Below are 6,000 nucleotides of genomic sequence, written 5' to 3' on the forward strand. Positions count from 1 at the left end.
TCCGTGTCCTTTCCTCCTGACAAGGTGGAAAAGTTTCTGTCAACCCTCGACTCTGATTCTGCAACTGGACCTGACGGCATCAGCCCACGGGTCCTAAAATCCTGTTCTTCCGCTCTTTCACTCACTCTCTCTCTCTATTCTCTTCACCCTCTCTTTTGCTCAAGGTCATCTGCCATCTGCTTGGAAATCAGCCAACATCACCGCCTTGCACAAAAAAGGTGCAAAAACAGATCCTAACAACTACAGACCAATCAGCCTTCTCCCAATTATCAGCAAAGTCATGGAATCCATCATTGCTTCGGATATGAAATCTTTCCTCTTCTCCAATGGCTTGATCTCTGATCATCAATTTGGTTTCAGACCTGGTCACTCTACTCTGGACATGCTGCTTCTGCTTTCTCAACAATGGATGGAGGTCCTCAATGCCAAACAGGAAATTAGAGCCATCTCCCTTGACATATCACGTGCCTTCGATACGGTCTGGCACCCCGCTCTGCTCACCACTCTCCTCCTTTGGTATCCATGGAAATCTCCACGCATGGCTGGTGGACTTCCTCTCTAGTCGTAGTCAACGTGTGGCCCTGAATGGGTTTCTCTCATCTCCTCTTCCTGTTCAGGCTGGAGTTCCCCAAGGCAGTGTTCTGGGCCCTGTGCTTTTTCTGGTCTTCATCAATCTCTCTGATCTCTTGAAAATCCTCTCTATCTCTTTGCTGATGACTCTACTCTCTGTCGCTCCATTCCTCATCCCTCAGATCGGCAGTCTGCAGCCTCCTCACTCTCTGCAGACCTGGACAAAATCACAGACTGGGCAAACAAGTGGAACATGTCTTTCAATCCTGACAAATCTCACACACTTACGATGTCTCTCCGAAAAGACCGACTGGACAACCCTCCCATCCACTTTCTGAATAATCCTCTCCAAGAAGTTCTGTCACTCAAGCTTTTGGGTCTCACTATCTGCCATGATCTTTCCTGGGAAAACCACATTTCAGATCTGGCCTCCAAAGCCAGTCGCCGACTGGGCATCCTCCGTCGCGCGAAGTCCTTCCTTGGCACACCTGAGCTCCTCACCACATACAAGGCTTTCATCCGCAGCTCAATGGAATACTGCTCTCCCCTCTGGGCTGGTGCTCCTGCCTCACACCTAGCTCGTCTTCACGCTGTTGAAACCAAAGCGTTCAGAATCATTGGAATCTCCCGCGATGAAGCTAACTCCAAGGGCCTTTCACTCACTCACCGCAGGCAGGTTAGGTTGGTGGTCTTTCCGTCTTCTACCGACTCCTCTCTGGCCTTGCCCCCCCCCCCCAGCTCTCTCTGGGCTATGTCCCCCAAATATTCCTACAGGTTGCACAAGATCTGCCTGCAACCCTCTTATGGTTAAACTGCCAAAATCAAGACTCTCTGCTCACCTTCACTCCTTCATTCCTCTTTTCTCCCGCCTCTGGAACAAACTCCCTCACTCTCTTCAATCCCACTCCACCCTCCAGGTCTTTAAAACAGCTGTTCACCACCATCTCTTATCTTCCCCCATCCAAAACCTTGATCTTTTCTACCCGCGCTAATTTTACCCCAAATCCACGTTTTTGAAATACCAACTTCTGTCCGGGAAGTCCTTGGTGTCCTTGTGTTTTATACTTCTCCCACCCCCCACTCCCCTTCCCACGCCTCCTCCCCCCAAACCCTCTCCCTCCCACACATCTCCCTGCTCTCAAATGTTATGTTTGTGTGCTTCCCCTTCTCTCCCCATCTTGTCTTCCGCTCCCTCTTATAATATATTTTGTTTGTCTGGTTGATTTGTTTGTGAAATAAATGTTAGCTCTTTCACGAGCCTCGATTCAGTATACAAAAAATACAAAAAAAAACACTTTACAAGCACAAACCACCCTGCACAAGTACAAACCACACTGTACAAACGCAAGCCACAATGTACAATCGCAAGCCACACTGCACAAGCGCAAGCCACACTGTACAATTGCAAGCCACACTGTACAAGGAAAAAACGGAACAAGCAAAAAAGCACTGTACAAGAACCACACTGTACAAGTACAAACCACAATGTACAAGGAAAAAAAACACTGTACAAACACAGCACAAGCACATGGTAGAAGCACAACACACACACAAGCACAAAACACACTGTACAATCACAAAACAGACTGCACAAGCACAAATCAAGCTGTAGAAGCAAAAAGAACACTGTACGATTACAAAGCACACTGTACAATTACAAAGCACACTGCACAGGGGAAAAAACACTACAAGCACATAACACACTGTGCAAGCACATACCACACTGCACCAGTGCATAACACTTCAACATTACATAGCACTGTACAATACGCAACACACTGTACAGCACACAACACACTGTACAGTGTGCAGCACTTACTACACTGTACAAGTGCATACCACACTGTACAAGCGCATACCACACTGCACCACTACACAACACACTATACAGTACACAACACACTGCACAGTACATAACACACTGAAAAAGCACACGGAACACTGTACAAACACACACCACACTGTACAAACACCCACCACACTGTACAAACACCCACCACACTGTACAAACACCCACCACACTGTCCAAGTATGTATTATACTGTCCAAGCACATAACACAATGTCCAAGCACATAACACACTGTACAAGCAGATAACACACTGCACAAGTACATAATACACCGCACAAGCGCATACCACACTGCACAAGCGCAGAGCACACCGTACAAACGCACAACACACTGTACAAGCGCAGGCCACACTGTACAAGTGCAGGCCACACTGTACAAGCGCATGCCACGCCGTACAAGTGCATACCACACTGTACAAGCACAAAATACACTGCACAAGCACAACACACGGTACAAGCACATAACACACGGTACAAGCACATAACACACGGTACAAGCACATAACACACGGTACAAGCACATAACACACTGTACAAGCACATAACACTGCAAAAACACATAACACTGTGCAAGTACATACCACACTGTACAAGTGCATACCTCACTGCACAGGAACATACCACACTGTACAAACATACCACACTGTACAAGCGCAGAAAACACTGCACAAGCGCATAAAACACTGTGCCAGCGCATAAATTACTGTAAAAGTACAGAACCCACAGTACAAGCGCATACCACACTGTACAAGCACATAACACACTGTACAAGGATAAAAAAAACACTGTACAAACACAGCGCAAGCACATGGTAGAAGCACAACACACACACACACACAAGCACAAAACACACTGCACTGGTACAAAACACACTGTACAATCACAAAACAGACTGCACAAGCACAAATCAAGCTGGAGAAGCACAAAGAGCACTGTACAAGCACAAATAGCACTGTACAATTACAAAGCACACTGTACAGGTTTTTAAAAAACACTGTACAAGCACATAACACACTGTGCAAGCACATACCACACTGCACCAGTGCATAACACACTTCAACATTACGTAACTGTACAGTACACAACACTGTACAGCACACAACACACTGTACAGTGCATAGCGCTGCGCAGCACTGTACAAATGCATACCACACTGCACAAGCGCATACCACACTGCACCAGTACACAACACACTATACAGTACACAACACACTGAAAAAGCACACAACACGCTGTACAAACATGCCACACTGTACAAACACAAAACACTGTCCAAGCACATAACACACTGCACAAGAACATAACACACTGTACAAGAACATAACACACTGTACAAGAACATAACACACTGCACAAGTACATAACACACTGCACAAGTACATAACACACTGCACAAGTACATAACACACTGCACAAGCGCATAGCACACTGTGCAAGTGCACAACACACTGCACAAGCGCAGGCCACACTGTACAAGCGCGTGCAACGCTGTACAATTGCATGGCCCACTGTACAAGCGCATACAACACTGTACAAGCGCATACAACACTGTACAAGCGCATAGAACACTGTACAAGCGCGCTATAACACTGGAAAGCACATAACCGCACAACTACAAACACACTTTACAAGCAGATGACACACTGTACAAGCACATACCACACTGCACAAGCATACCACACTGTACAAGCACAAAATACACTGCACCAGCACATAACACACTGTACAAGCACATAACTGCAAAAAAGCAAACACTGCGCAAGCACATACCACACTGTACAAGCACATACCACACTGCGCAAGAACATACCACACTGTACAAACACACACCACACTGTACACGCGCAGAAAGCTGTGCAAGCGCAGAAAACACTGTACCAGCACACAAAGCACTGTAAAAGCACACAGCCCACTGTACAAGCGCAGGCCACACTGCACAAGCGCAGGCCACACTGCACAAGCGCAGGCCACACTGCACAAGCGCAGGCCACACTGTACAAGTGCAGGCCACACTGTACAAGCGCTGGCCACACTGTACAAACGTAGGGCACACTGAACAAGCGCATGCCACGCCGTACAAACGCATACCACACTGTACAAGCGCATACCACGCTGTATAAGTGCGTACCACACTGTACAAGCGCATAGAACACTGTACAAGCGCCGAGAACACTGGAAAGCACATAACATACCGCACAACTACAAAACACACTTTACAAGCAGATGACACTGTACAAACAAATACACACTGTACAAACACATACCACACTGTACAAGCACATACCACTGCACAAGTACATAGCACACTTTACAAGTGCATAACACACTGTACAAGCGCATACAACACTGCAAAGCACATAACATACCACACAACTACATACTAACATAGCACACTGTACAAGCACATAACACACTTTACAAGCAGATGACACACTGTACAAGCACATACCACACTGAAGAAAACATACCACACTTCACAAACACATACCACACTGTACAAGCGCAGAAAACACTGTACAAGCGCAGAAAACACTGCACAAGCGCATAAAACTGTACCAGCGCATAAAGTACTGTAAAAGTACATAACCCACAGCACAAGCGCATGCCACACTGTACAAGCACATAACACACTGTACAAGCACACAACACTGCACAAGTACATAACACACTTTACAAGCGCATACCACACTTTACAAGCGCATACCACACTGTACAAGCGCATAACATACCACACAACTACATACTAACATAGCACACTGTACAAGCACATAACACACTTTACAAGCAGATGACACTGTACAAGCACATACCACACTGAAGAAAACATACCACACTTCACAAACACATACGACACTGTACAAACATACCACACTGCACAAGTACAAAATATCCTACACTGCACAAGCACATAACACACTGTACAAGTACATGACACTGTACAACACTCGGCACGGATCAAAGATCCCATCGCCGGTTTTTAACGCGACGACGACGCTCGTTACGAACATTTAGACTCGGCCAAAGTGACGCGCTATTCACGCCATGACGTCACGCACAATAAACTAAACGGGAATCGTGCACTGGACGGGCGATTCCTCAAACTCAAATCACAGACACGTGACTTCAAATGAACGCTAATAAAATGAATACTACAAAGTCAAAGTGCAAAGGAATCAAACTCACACGTTGATCTGCAGTTCATGTGGAACATGAAAAAGAAGGAGAGAGACAAAGACAGTTACACCTGGTAATTGTTCAATCAAACCGACCAACGGGAATGAACCAAAATAATAATTACATGAACAACTTGAAATATATTTACTCAACGACGACGATCAAATGTCATATTTAAATAAAACGGTATGAAAACGACATCGGTGCCGCCGCAGCACCAAGAACGTGACGAATGACACAAAAGGAATGAAAATGAAAGAAAAGCGCGAAAGGTAACGAAGGAGGTTAAAGGTGATCCAATGAACAGCGGATAAACGTTAAACAAACAAACCGAACGCCGAGGCATCGTTCGATTCAGGCCTCACCTGCGGCCATCTTGATTACATCCCCTATTATATTCCCACAA

General features: G+C 45.9%; 1 protein-coding gene across 1 annotated transcript in view; it reads right to left on the reverse strand.

Annotated features, from left to right (window-relative positions):
- LOC137432198 (septin-2B) overlaps window positions 1–5,758 on the reverse strand; it is a 29,847-nt gene extending 24,089 nt beyond the window's left edge. The window contains 1 exon segment of the mRNA XM_078782941.1: window positions 5,604–5,758. The gene's annotated coding sequence lies outside the window, so the exon portion shown is untranslated.
- Window positions 5,759–6,000: the final 242 nt, after the last annotated feature.

Source organism: Myxine glutinosa, chromosome 8 (assembly GCF_964187855.1).
Source record: "Myxine glutinosa chromosome 8, kmMyxGlut1.1, whole genome shotgun sequence".
NCBI classification, from domain to species: domain Eukaryota; kingdom Metazoa; phylum Chordata; class Myxini; order Myxiniformes; family Myxinidae; genus Myxine; species Myxine glutinosa.